Source organism: Callospermophilus lateralis, chromosome 15 (genome assembly GCF_048772815.1).
Source record: "Callospermophilus lateralis isolate mCalLat2 chromosome 15, mCalLat2.hap1, whole genome shotgun sequence".
Lineage (NCBI taxonomy): Eukaryota > Metazoa > Chordata > Mammalia > Rodentia > Sciuridae > Callospermophilus > Callospermophilus lateralis.
This window is the reverse complement of record NC_135319.1, coordinates 79,892,745-79,908,138: the sequence shown is the minus strand read 5'-3', so window position 1 is coordinate 79,908,138 and position 15,394 is coordinate 79,892,745. Positions and strand designations below refer to the sequence as shown.

Below are 15,394 nucleotides of genomic sequence, written 5' to 3'. Positions count from 1 at the left end.
TACCATAATTAATGTGGTATATGGGTATTTGTATTAATTTTCCATGTTACTGTTATATCAATTTATCTTAAGTATATTTGGTGATAAGCCAAAGTTAATTGCACTAAGTGACCAGAAAAAAAAAGGTATTCTGAGAATTAAAAGAACAAAAAATAAACTAAAAAATAAGCAGTGATAACTTACATTAGTTTTATCTCTAATAATTATGAAACAATATCATTGTAATTTCCTAAAATTGCTTAAAAATTCAAGCAAGATGTCTCTGGTGCAGTGGCGCACACCTGTAATCCCAAGAAGCCTGGGTGGCTGAGGCTGGAGGACTGTGAGTTTAAAGCCAGCCTCAGCACTTTAGCAAGGCCCTAAGCAACTCAGTAAGACCCTGTCTCTACATAAAATATTAAAAAGGGCTATGGATGTAGCTCAGTAGTTAAGAGCCCCTGGGTTCAATCCCTATACAAATATGAAAATTTTTTAAAAGCCAAGTGTTTGTATATACTTGATTCAAAAAGTAGACTTTCATTTTCTAGATTATTGCTGATTTATGAAGGCATGTGAAATAAATCACATGTCTGACTCATAAGATGCAGCTATTCTCTTACTGGAAATTAACATGGAGTAACTTGCTTTTCCACTGAATTTTTATTTATGGAATCCAGTAATATTATATAACAACATAAACCAAGACTCCAGAATGTAAGTACAATCTTAAATATCAAGTTTATTTATCAACTGTTGACAGCTGAAATACATGCTATATGCTGTCATTGTATTAACATCTCATTGATCCACTCTTTTAAAGAAACTGTCATCAGAGATCATGGACAATGATAAATTTTCAAAGGTATGCAGAAGCTCACATTTGAATTCAAAATGTAATATATTAATCCTTTGCCAAAAATTAATTTATTTTTTTAATTATGAAATGGAAATTCTTAGAAAACAATTTTTTCAAATTGAAAACATTCTTCATGAAACATTTTTTGACAATATTCTTCATAAGACATTTTCTTTAGAAAACAAATTTTACACTTATGCAATCTTACCTAACTCAAAATAAATAAATAATAAAAAATAGCATTCGAGGGGTTGGGGTTGGGGTTGTGACTCAGTGGTAGAGCACTCTTGCCTTGCACATGTGAAGCACTAGGTTTGACCCTCAGCACCACATAAAATAAATAAACAAAATAAAGTTAAAAAAATAGTTGGGACATACTTATTTTAAAAAAAGAAGAAGAATGGCATTAGATAATGGTATTTTAGATAAGGAGTCAACTAACATTTTCTGTAAAGCCAGATATAAAATTTTCAACATTTTAAAAATTGTAGTTGAACACAGTACCTTTATTTTATTTATTTATGTTTATGTGGTGCTGAGGATCAAACTGCAGCACCTTGTATGTGCTAGGCAAATGCTCTACTGCTGAGTCACAATCCAGCCCCAAAATTTTCAACTTTGTGAGCAATATGATCTCTTTATACTGCTCAACTCAGCCCTTACAATTTAAACTTGAGTTGTCTTCCTTCTCTGAATCTCCAGAACATTTATACCTAATAAATCCAGTCTTATCTTGAAGCTTCACTAAATTTCATCTCTTTCTACCTATTTAAGTACTGCTTATCTATTAATGATATTTATATATGATAATAAGCATAGTTAATATAACTTTTACTACTAGTTTTTAAATTTATAGCATGAAAAAGATTTAAAATGAAAAAGCATATTTAAAAATATATATGATAAATTCCTTCAGCTTATTAAAATTTGAAAGATAGCAAAAAACAATAATTAATAATAATATATTTATTAGTTACAACTAGTTATTGTAACTAATGAGTTATGGAGTCATATAAAAAAAGATATAAGAGCATTAGCCCCAAATTTAATGATAACCCTTACTGGAAATTTCAAACAATACACATATGATAAACTATATCTTTACTTCAATACCTTCTTAACCAATAGTGTAAAATTTTATTTTGTGTTCAAATGATTCATTGTCTATGTTCAAACTGCTAATACATTCATGATAAAAGTGTACAGACATTAGCATTAAGATTCAGTTGTCTATTTTCTTCTGCATAACTTAACCATTATTAGCAAGGGGATTTCAATAGTCTAGAGTGAAAATTAGAATTGCAAATTAAAGAAAGATTCTTAGGATCATAAAAAATCAAATCTAAATTATGACATCAGTTTGCAGATTGACTTAATAGTGAATTACCAAATCTCATTTTCTCAGAAACAGGTAATTGAGATCCAATCTAATTAAATTTAATTTAAACTGTGATGTATAAATGTTGATGAGCAGCACTATTGTTGGGGAATACAAACTACTTAAGTTCAATGCACTTTCAGATTTTAAAGTTATTAGCATAGCAGCTATAGTAATATATATTTTCGTTTTTATTGTTAAGATTCACTTGCATGGCATTATAAGTCATAAAGAGTGTTACCAAAATAAAATCTCACTTTAAAAACTCATGATAATCAATTCAGTAGCATGATTCCCAGCATTCCAAAAGAAAAAGAATTTTCTTCCTATCTAATTACCAGATTATTGGCATATTTATTATTATAGCACTGCTATGGGTTTCATAGTCACTAAAATTTGTTAAGAATATTTCAATTTCCAGTTCTGGCTATATAAAATCTTTATTAGAGGACAATGAAGAAAATTTGCTTCAAATTAAAATTATTTTCATGAAATTAAAACAGCTTTCAAAAAAAAGGTTTGAGTGAAAAATTACATTAAAATGGCAGAGGATCTCCATAACTAAATTAAAGTCTCCATGACTAAATAAACTATGTGAAAATAGTCACCTACTTAAAATTGCCTACTCCGGTAGACACATTATGTATTTGACATGAAACACAACCCTTTTCTTGATTTCTAGACCTCCATTAGTAAGGATAAAGCTGATAGATTTATAGGAACTGAACAATTATAACATATATAACTCAGAAACAGGAACTAAAAGAAAAAATCACAATTCAGTCATAAAAAACTTAGTATGACATTTAGAAAAAGTAAAAACTCAACTAAAATGTTTATTGCTTAGTCTTCATAAACATGAAAAAAAAGAGCCAGTAGATTTTTAAAGAGCATTGCTATTAGAATAAAAAGACAAACTTCACCCTTTCAATTTAGCAATGATCATCGCAAACTTCACCCACATGCAGTTTTTATACCCTAAAAACTGACTGTATAAAATGTAGTTGACACTGAAATATTTTTTGAATATTAATTCATAAAAATAAAATCAAAAATTTAAAGGTATTTTTGATGAAAAAGACAGGAGGCAAGTAAGAAGTGAAAATATAGTTGATAGCACAGCTTTGATAAAATCTATTTTATTAAAAAAAACTATTCTTACAACTAAAATTTAATTTAAGTCAAGATCTTTACTGTATGAACAGACTATGTTAAACAATTTTCCACCTATTTTTGATTTCCCTAACTCTAAAGCTAGAATACATAAAATTTTAATATTTTTGCATGCATACATATTATATATGTATTTTTTATATTATTTATTTACTTTTTGGACACAATATATTTATTTATTATTTGTTTGTTTATTTTTATGTGGTGTTGAGGACCGAACTGCCTCACATGTGCTAGGCGAGCACTCTACAGCTGAGCCACAACCCAGCCCCTATATGTGTAATTCTAATATTCATTAATACCTTAATATTTTAATATACAATCCACCAGTTTCCAAAAGAAGCTTAAATGACTGTTTTACATACAAATAGCATTTAAACACTATATCATCAGCTCTGACTTTTTCAAAAATCTACTGCCTACCTAAAACAAAGTCAGAAAGTGACAGTAACTCCAAAGTCTCTAACAAGAAAACTCACCAACCAAATGCATAACGGGTTTCATAAGTATTCTAATAATTACCATATGTCATCTCTACAGTATTTCTGGCTGTAATAAAACCTGTACGCAAACATTTTTAAGGCAGAGTTCTTTATTAAACCTGTCATTCTTTTGGACAGCTCTATCCACTAGAAATTCTATCTCAGATTGCAATCTATTTCTCAATAATATCTATTGGCTAACTTTGATCCCACTCTCTACAGATACATATAAATTGAAACTCTATTCTATGTAAAAATTCTAATTTCATCAATCTTCTTATGATATTATTCCCTGATACAGTTTACCTTTTCTGGATGTATTTCAATTTGTCAATGTCCCTGTTAATACGTGGCAACCAGTACTGAGTATCTTCTATATGCTTATAATGTATTGAAATAAAGCATGTTCTTTGAAATGTTATTCAACATCTAAAGGCAAAGATTAAGAAAGACAGATGGACAAAAAATTCTAGAGTGAAACTATGCCTGAGTTGAACTATAAGTTTGAAAGTTACAGCTTTCAAATTTAAGTGCTCTGAAAATATATTTTGGGGATTTTTTTATATCCCATCCCATCTAACAGCTGAATCACTGGGTTTTACTGGAGCCTTCTACTTCTACTTTTCAGAGTACCGGTCTCCCTAGGACCAAGAATTTTCCCAAGAATTTTAAGTTATCCTCATAAATCTACTAAGAACATAGGGAAAATATGAGAAATATAGAAGAAAAGACAAAAATATCTTACAACAAAGAATAGAATGAATTGATATATGAATATAACAAATTAACATAGTTGAAGACAAGACTGAAGAGAAATAAAGAGTTGGGGTGGGGGGTAGAGAAGAAACAAAATGTAAAAGAAAAGCTAAAATATATGGAAAACAGAAATTGAAGTATGATCAGACAAATAATAATCTCAGAATGTCAAAGAAAATAGACTGGAAGAAATAGTTGAAGGCAAAATGGCTAAAAGTGACTAACCTATACAATTTTATTTTAGTGACTTCCTATACATTTTATTTTACATGTGTTACCTTTTAAACTTGCCTAACTATTCCATGACATTGTGATAGGTAGAATTTTAAGATGGCCCTCAAGATATCCATCCCATGGGGTACATTTCCTGTATAGTTCTTCTCCTCTGAGTGTAAGTGGAATCAAGAGTATACAACAGAAAAGCACTCCTAGTGAAAATGATGGAATTGTCACGCCTCTGATTGTATCAAACTTCACTTCAACAGATCTGAGAGATGTAAAGTAAAAAGAGATTGTACCATTGAACTTGAAAAAGTTCATCTTCATGTTGTGGAGAGGACCCATGGCAACAGCTTTTTGGAGCTAAGAGCAGCTCCTAGTTGACAGCAAGAAAAAGGATCCCAGTGCTACAGAACCAAGGAACTAAACCCTGCCAATAACTAGTGAGCTTGGAACACATCCTCCTGCTTCAAAGGAGATTCTAACCTCACTGATGCCATCCTTTAAGCCTTATGAAACAATGAACAGAGGACTCAGGTACCTCTCATCCAGATTCCATACCTACAGAAACTATGAAATAGACAAAAGGTAATGTTTTCAATTGATAAAGTTGTGGTAATAAGTTACTCAGCAGGAGAATTTAGTAAAGGCAGGCACTATTATCATCTCTAATTTTACAAAGGAAGAAATCAAAGTACTGAGACTTAAAAAAAAAAACACTTCCAGTCATATTAACTGTAAATGGAGAATTTTAGTTGAAGGTATCATAGGAACTGGTTTTTTTTGTTTGTTTGTTTGTTTTGGGGGTTTTTTGTTTGTTTGTTTGTTTTTTGTTCTGCCAGTTGAAATGACTCTAGCTTTATTGCTGTTACTTCGTTTTTATGGGATAACATTGATCATATCTAACCCTCATTTACCACTGCACTTTTGGTCAGCAAGGAAACCCCCTACCTTAATGTACTTATTGAAATGTTAATGTTAATCATGATAATAAAATAAACGGCTAACATTTATTGAGAACTCAGTGTGTCAGGCCATGTGCTAAGTACCTCATATATATGATCTCATTTAATCTTCAGCATTGGAGGCTGTAGCTGTCAGCATTTTACAAATGAGGAAACCAACATCAGAGGATAGGACTCAAGATCTCACAACTAATAGTGGACTGTCATCATTCTTTCTCTTAAACAAATACATGAAATATGTTCTGTTGCTTCTGAACATGTGAAGCTGCATGTCACATGGACTCTATGCTTAAGGAGTTTATGATACAACAAGTGAAGTAAAACAATACAGAGGTACCTAGACGGAAGAGTGAGGTGTGTGGTAAGCAGCCTGAACTTATGGACCCTTCTGGAAACTACCCATTATTGTACATAGAACTTGAAGCATCATTTTGCCCCTTGAAATGACTCTAGCTTTATTGCTGTTACTTTGTTTTTATGGGATAACATTGATCATATGGAGATGTGATGGTCATCATTATACAAAGTACATGTATGAAGATTGTATTGGGTGCCAATAAACCTTATATACAAACAAAGATAAGAAAAATTGTGGTATATATGTGTATTAAGACTTGTAATGCAAAAAAAGGAAACTGTGTTCTTAATATCTACTATTTACTGCCACTGAGAAAACAATTTTGACCTATGGACCAAGATAAGAATATCACATTATAGATGGGCATTGATAGAAATTGTGCATGCAATTTCTCTTGTACCAAATTAATTAAATGCATACTTTAAAACAGTAAGTCTCTTTTCTCACTTTCAATAGCAATTGCATTATTTCCTAGTCAAACCTAGGACAATTTCCAAAAATAAACAAATATTAATTCCAGAAAAATATTCTTACTCTCTATATATTGATATGCTTTTATTAAGGTTACTCAAGATAATGGATATTTGTAATTTTTGGTCACCAGAAAATACCTCCTTCTTCAACAGGAATAACTTTCTTCAATTTTTCTTTTTCTTATTGAAGTGGGGAATCCTAATCCATACTTTCTAGTATAGAAGTCCAAAAGACCTTTGTAAGTAAATTTCTTTTTCTCTCATTTTCCTGGTACAGTGGGTTAGAGAGATGACTTACATTTGTCAGGTGAACTCATTCACGAAGATTTTAGATGGTGACTAATTGTATGCTGTGCTGATGAGACCAAGAAACTTCACTTCTTACAGCAGCTATGCCCAGTCACCAACGTCAAGCAATTCATATAACCGAAAACTGCTGGAACTGACAGCTTTCTGCCTATTGCAAACATGATGATTTATTCTTATCTTTCATTTTGCTTACTGTACCTTATGCTAATAATATATCTCCCTTCCTTTTGTTAGTCATATGTGATTTGTGTATCTTATAAAGATACCACAATTTACTATACAAATTCATTTTTGTTACAGAAAGAATCTGGGATTAATTTTTCAATAGGAAGGTCACATAACTATTTAGAAATATGAGGGATAGATCCCCTTAATATTTATATTTTTTAATTTTTTATTTTTAGTAGTTGACATTTATTTTAATTTTATGTGGTGCTGAGAATGGGTAATATGCACTAATAAACTATCCATTTTACATGTTGAAAAGGTATAGGAAAGTGCATATTACCCATACACTTCTCCCTCAAGAGAAATACATTACTCATCTCTTAATTGAAAAATGATACATTGAGTTACCTCCGGTAAGTGCATAGTTTGTATTGTAAAGGTGTTTAAGGTGCCTGTACTATTAAGGGGGTTAAATGAGTGAAACAATAATTATAATAAGCTGTGATAAAGTTAAGTACACATTAGTCATAAGAGTAACAAAGCAGAATAAGGAAAGGTTATATTTGACTTTAGAAAAAGGCTAAGAAAGAAATCGCGAGGTTAAAGCAAGAAAGAGCATTGAGAAACAAAAACAAAACAGAATGTAAAGATGTCCAGCAGAGTGAAAAAAACGAAAAAAGACAGATGTTTGGTATGGCAAAAAGCAGAGCAAATCAAGATGAAGAGGATATGCCATTAAAAATAAAAGCACAATACAGGGTTTTTTAATCAATGTAAATACATAGGCATAAACTAACACAACTTCTAAAATCAAGAGCCAAAATAAATATAAGCATAAATTAATTAAAAACGATCACTAAAATTAAATGCTAATTTTTATCAGAAATAATATTTTTGCTTGTTAGACTGCTGAAACAACTTTGTGAAAACAAAGATATTTATTTTGGGAGAGAGAATTCTTGGTTATCTTTTTAACAGGAGTTAGGTTATTTGTACTTTTTATTTCAGTCACTTATCAAAATAACTGCTACCATAGAGTGTAGTTAGTAAATATTTATGAGCAGTTTCATATATGGATTGTCAACTTTCTCATATCTTTCTTGTAGCTTGCTGGAATCCACAATAGTATTTTCTTATAAAATCTAATATGCATAGACATATGCCTATGATATACCATTTTTCCCAAAAGTACTTAGCAGCTGAGATACAAACTACTAAATAAAACAAATTTATAAATAAAAACAAACCCACGTGTATAGTAATATTCTTCTCATTTAATGAACTTATGGCTACTACATTTGTTATATTTAGTATTTAGACAGAAAAAAAAATATGCAGTATTTCTATCCCTCCCAAAATAGAGAACAAAAGACTGGCTTTATCTTCCTCCTAGAAAACACAACTAATAAAACAGATTAAATATAGTGAAAAAAATGGTTTTCAGACATTGGATATCTGGTAATACAGGATAATGATCTTTAAGTGGAGAGAAAACTGAGGCAAGCATTGAAGTGCCAGGAGTTCTCATGGCATGCAGGTTACATCTAGGATGATGAACATAGGTGCAGCCCAGAAACAGGAGGGGCTGGGGTTGTGGCTCTGTGGTAGCATCCTTGCCTAACAAATGTGAGGCACTGGGTTCAATCCTCAGCACCACATGAAAAATAAACAAATAAAATACAGGTATTAAAAGAAAGAAATGGAAAAAGAGTGCTGCCAGATGGTGTCCAGGGATTTTCTGAAAGTGCCCTGGAGTTTTCAGGTGAATATGAATCACCACATACTGGTGAAGACACTATCAGAGGAAAGAACCTTCAAAGAGAACATGGAAAGATCCTTAAAATACAGACTTGGGAACAGCCCATGGCCTTCCAGCCAGAGTAGGAAACTCTGCAATTCACAGGTAATTAGTGTACCTAGAAGTTTAGGGCCTAAGTGGAAACATTAATCCTAGAACAAATGCTGCTGTGTTCTGGAATAACTAATCACAAAAACAAGCCTTGAAAAGATTAAATTGTTCCCAAATAAACTAACTCCACCCAGAAGAGGAAGAATAAATCATTAAAAATCAATTTAAAAATTCAGAAAAGAGGAAAAAAGAATAACAAAAATAAAAAAATAAATAAGACATTAGATTTGAATTCAGAGAGAGAGATATCCAAATGCCACATGTAGAAAAAGGAGGACCCAATTATATGCTGACCAAGAGAAATCCATTTTAAATATAAAGGTACAAATAAGTTAAAAGTAAAAGAATGGAAATAGAATATCATTATAATAATAATCAAAAGAAAGAAATAGCTATGTTAATATTTGGCTGAAAAGATTTTAGAGTAAAAATATTATTCAAAATAGAGGGTAATTTCCCAACATAAAGACATCATCAACTCATCAAGAAGACATAAAAATTCTAAATCTACATAACAGAACTTCAAAATACATGAGGTACAAAATTCTTAGAACTATAAAAATAAATAAAATAATCCACAATTACAGAGATTTCAATACCTATCACTTAACAATTGATAGAACAGATAGAATATCAATCAGGACACAGATGACTTGAACAAATTATCAACCAACCTGACCTAATTGATAACCATAGACTACTTCACTCAAAAACAACAAAATTCATCATGCTGACAATGAAGGAAAAGATAGACAAAATAAAATACAAAAATACTTAAGCATGAAAAAAATTACCAAAAAAATCATTTTTTATCTACCACCTGTTCCATTAATACAGAAATATATAAGAAAAAATGACTATGAAAAAGACTCAATTAAGAAGAAAAAGTTAAAAACTATAAAAAGAGACAAAGAAATTCATTATTTAACAATAAGGGGTGAATCCATCACCATAGCCTGACAATTATAAATACATATGCAACTAATCTAAAACTTAAATATATAAGCCAATTATTAATGTGTTTGAAGGGAGAGACTAATAAAATAATAGAAGGAGACTTCAATACCCCACTTTCAACAAGAGGTAGATCATTCATATATAAAGTAAATAGGAGAACATTGGATTAGAATTACACTTTAGACCCAATGAACTTATTTCAGGCATATACAGAGCATTTCATAACATCAGAGGACACATTCTTCTCCAGCTCACACTGAACAGCCTCCAAGGTAGATTAAATGTTCGGCCATGAAACAAGCCTTAACAAATGTAAGATTAAAATCACATCACAGCTTTTTTCCAACAGCAGGGATATGAAATTAGAAATCCATAAGGAGGAAAACTGAAAAATACACAAATATGGAAAGTAAACAACACATTTTTTAGCAGCAAAGGGGTAAGAAAGAAATCTAAATGAAAGTCAAAAGTTATCGTGAGAAATATGAAAATAACTTTTTTAAAACAACACATCAAAACTTGTGGGATACAGCAAAAGTAATTCTAAGAGGGAAGCATATAGATACAGTCTTAGCAATGACTTTTGGATACCAAATGTACACGCAACAAAAACAGAAAATATGGGCTGGGGATGTGGCTCCAGCAGTAGCGCGCTTGCCTGGCATGTGTGCAGCCCGGGTTCAATCCTCAGCACCACATACAAACAAAGATGCTGTGTCCGCCGAAAACTAAAAAATCTGGAAAAAAAAATCTCTCTCTGTCTCTCTCTCTATATCTCTCTCTCTCTTAAAAAAAAAAAAAAAAAAACAGAAAATAGTAAGTGGAACTTCATCAAACTAAAAAGCTCTCACAGCAAAAGGAACAACAACAAAATAAAAAACCTACAGAATGAGATAAAGGAAGAAAATATTTGCAAACTACCTATCCAACAAGGACATAGCTTCCAAAATGTAAAGGAAATCATGCAACTACACAACAAAACAAATAATCCAATTAAGAAACTGGCCATATAGGCATTTCTCTAACAAAGATAGACAGATGGTAAACAGGTATATGAAATGGTGTCAAACTCATTAATCATGAGGGAAAGGCAAACCAAAACCACAATGAGCAGGCACCTCACACCAGTTAGGATGGCTACCATCAAAAGACAAGGACTGGTAACAATGTTGGAAATAGGGAACTACTAGTAGATGTGTATCTTGGTACTGATATGATGATTCCTGAAAAAATTAAAACTACCACATGATCCATCAATCCCACCTACTAGTATATATCTGAAAGATATGAAACCAGTGTGTTAAAGAAATATCTAAACCTAAGCATCTATGGACAGATGAGTATAAACCTGAACGTGGATGAAATTCCATAAAAATTCCATATTTATGGTGTATATGTGTATCTGTATGAACACATATGCACATGTATATATACATATATATACACACATACACACACACACACACACACACACACACACACACACACACATACACACACAAACTTACACAGAAATAGAAGGAAATTCTGTCTTTCACAGCAACATAGATAAACCTGGAAGATACTATATAAAGTAACTATACCAGTTCCAGAAAGACAAATATTTCATATCACCTATATGTAGAATAGAGGAAAACTTCACATACTAAAATAGAAAATAGACTGGTGTTTCTACTTGCTGGTGGTTGTGAGTGGGAATGAGGAGACAATGCTCAGAGGATACAAACTTTCAACTGTAAGATGAACAGTTTCTATAGATCTAATGTACTCCCTGATGCCTACAGTTAATAACAATGTATTACATACTGGAAATTTGCTAAGAGATCTTAAGTCTTCTTACCATACACATACACAAAAGGCTAAGTATATGAGGTGATTGATAAGTTAATTATCTTAATTTGAGGAATTAGTACACAAGGTACACTTACATCAAAATACCATATTGTTCACTCTAAATAAATAAAAAATATTTATAAAGTATTCCCATAGAAGTTGATAGATTCTTAAAAAGAAACTATCAAATATTATAATATATAACTGACCTTAATACGGGGATGGCTTAGAAAAAAAGAGGAACTGGGGGAGAAAAATCTGACATACTTTATTGCATTATCATTTATAACCCATTTGAACAAAAATAAAATAAATGAAAGCAAAAGACAAAAAACATTTGTAATATGATATTTTCTACAAACTATGGTCAAAGGTTAATGTGTTAAAGATATAAAACACTAATACTAACGAGGCAGAGAACATAAACAATAAATTAAAACACCCCCCCAAAAAAGAATTTCAAGTAATAACAAATTCTGGTCGAGTTATACTTCAATTAGTAATCTGAGAAATAAGAACAAAAGGGAAAATACTAAGTTTAAGACAAGATTGATAATTAAAAATTACATTAAAATTTAGAATTTATTTTTGTCAAAACACACCATATTAGGAAAAAATGTTAAAATATAATCTGATGAACTGATATCCATCATGTACTAAGAATTAAAACAATAAGAAAAAAAGAGCCACAGAAAATGTGCAAAAGTTTTGAACAATAACTTCATTAAAAGTAATCCAAATAGTCAATGAGTATAATACTTTCTGAAAACCACATTGTTTAATAAAAATTAAAATTTTAGGCTTATTCTATACTAAACACATAATAAAATGTGTAAAATGAAAAAGATGGGTAGCACTAATCATTGATGATAATATTTGGAGAGATTAGAATTCTCAATCAAAAACAAAGGTAATCCAAATTGGAACAACCATTGTGGCAAAATTTTAGGCAGTTTCCGCTAACACTAACAACATGACTACCCTATCCTCTGCATACTCAGCAGTTAGATTCCTAAGTAAATATCCAAGGAAAATGAGTGTATTTTCCCACCAAAAGAGATGAACACGTTTTTATAGCAATTTATTAAAACAGTCAAAAACTAAAAACAACCTAAATTCTCAATATTTGTGTACAAAAACATATTTCATTCTTATTGTAGACACATTTTTTAAAACTAGAATTCCATACATATAATGAATGATTTCACATATATAATAGTGAAAGTAATAAACCTTCTTTCTAGCACAGTACATACTATATGGTACCATTCATGTGAAGTTCAAAATCAGACAAAAGTCATACATGGTTGTAAGGACAATGGTAGTTACAGGAGGGACAATGACTCACAATGAATGTGTGAGGGAGGCTTCTGGGATACCTGAGTCGTCCATATCTTGATTATGTGGGGTAAGTAAAAAGTTCATCAAGCTCTATGGTAAGAGTTACATGCTTTATTATATTCCCCAGGACATAATATAATATTATTATATTCCTCAGGACTGATACAATTTAAATGAATGTTTTTATAATAAACATTAAAAATATAAAAGTGAAATGAGATAGTCCTTAAAACATAAACATAATAAATAATGTAAATTTCACATTCTACTATATATTATGACACATTCTACTTTGCTGTTGTGAACAAGTCAAGAATATTGGAGGGACTGGGATTGTGGCTCAGTGGCAGAGCGCTTATCTTGCAACTATGAGGCACTGGGTTCGATTCGATCCTCAGCACCATATACAAATAAATAAATAAACAAAGGTATTTTGTTCGTCTACAAATATATATATATTTATATTTAGAGAATATTGGAAAGAACATGTGGAATCTGATTATTCTAAATTAAAAACACCATTCCAATTTTCTCACAAATAAGATAAAATGGAAAAAACATGAAAGGCCTATTCTCTTTATGTTTTCACAAAGCTATTTTAATTATTTTTAACACTAGGTTGTTAAACTCGACATGGGAATACTCTGAGGACTACTCTACAGAGCTTTAAGATGAGAACCTGTCAGTATTCAATATTAAATACTAAAAAAAAAAAAAGAAAGAAAAAGGTGGAAAAAAATGAAGTATGGAAAAATTGGTACATTTCTAAGATTAATTGTGTTGACATTTATTGACTTTCAATTACAGATTTAGGCTTTTAATATTCGAAAAATCTAAGAATCTTCCTAGATTCTAAAATTATAGCTTATGTGCTAATAGTTTATAGAACTCCTTTATCTAAATGTTTTACTAAAATTTGAAATACAACAAAACTGAAGACTTGATCCTTTGCACCTCAGATATTCCCAAGAAGATATTTAAAATCAGAATAACTCATTCTACTTAGGAGATAAAAAAGGTCAAGTAACATAAAATTAATTTTTAAAACTATCTATTATAATATTACTATTTTATGTATAATAATTGTTTGATTGTTAAGGCCTTTAAATAAACATTACATGCTTTATTATATTCCTCATCACTAATGTAATATTATTCTGTTCCTCAAAACACTATAATAATAATAGGAATTAGGCTCTACATATGTTGGCTGTCCCAATTATTTTCCATGTTGTATATTCCCATATTGTATATTGGAAGGGTATATTCAAATTTCATTATAAAAATTCTAGTTTGGTCTATAAAGAGATTATAAGTATATTCTAAAAGAAAACCCAATCTACAAAGTTAATTTCTAACCATTAAATATTTATGTATATTGTAAAGTAAATACATAATTTAAAGTATAACTGCATGATCAAAACTAAACTATGGAAAAATTAAAACAATCATACCAATTTTCATTACTACTCAGTAATCTTTATAGATGAGTCTTTCTTTCCTTCAATCATAAACTAAATAACCTAAGTGAAATCTGATTGATATTTGTGTATGAATCCTAGAAAATAAATTATACATCCTCAATGTTGTTAAGTTTTTGGAAGATCTCATGGAAATATTTCTGATATTCTTCTATCAAAATCTAAGTCAATCACTAATAATTTAGAAAAAAAATTCTCAAACTAATTCCCATAATTAAATTTACTGGATAGTAATTTACACTAATTTCTGAACATTTAAGTTTCCTTTATTTAGGTGATACATTAAATTTACAGAAAGAATGTTTTCCATAAATGTGTGATTTTAAAAATCATTTACCCTCCAATAGATGATCACATAGAAATTAGCAGAAGTGAAACATGAAAGTACTTCTAGTCACAGGAAATAAGCTGTCTATTATTAACATAAAAGAGGAAATAATGATCTGTAAATCTTTAAAAGATTTTACAACCTAACAATCTATAATCAATCAATCTTAAAGAAACAAATGAAAGGGCAAACTCAATTATCAACATTTCTTTCATGAAAGCACAGAGTAGGAGCACAAGCCTTGACTATTTTAGACAGAAACAACGTTCAAATGTTACCTAGAAATAAAATGGAACCTGTCAATAGCCTAGCTCTAACCATAATAAAAGTAAAACACATGAAACACAGTACAGATGAAGAAATCAATTATGAGTGGTTGTGGGTCTTAAAGAAGTAACTACCAATACTGATCACCTTAAATCTTTAATG

General features: G+C 30.5%; 1 protein-coding gene across 1 annotated transcript in view; it reads right to left on the bottom strand.

Moving 5' to 3' along the window:
• Positions 1-15,394, bottom strand: part of Atrnl1 (attractin like 1) — a 746,572-nt gene that overhangs the window by 444,010 nt on the left and 287,168 nt on the right. The gene's annotated exons all lie outside the window — the stretch shown is intronic.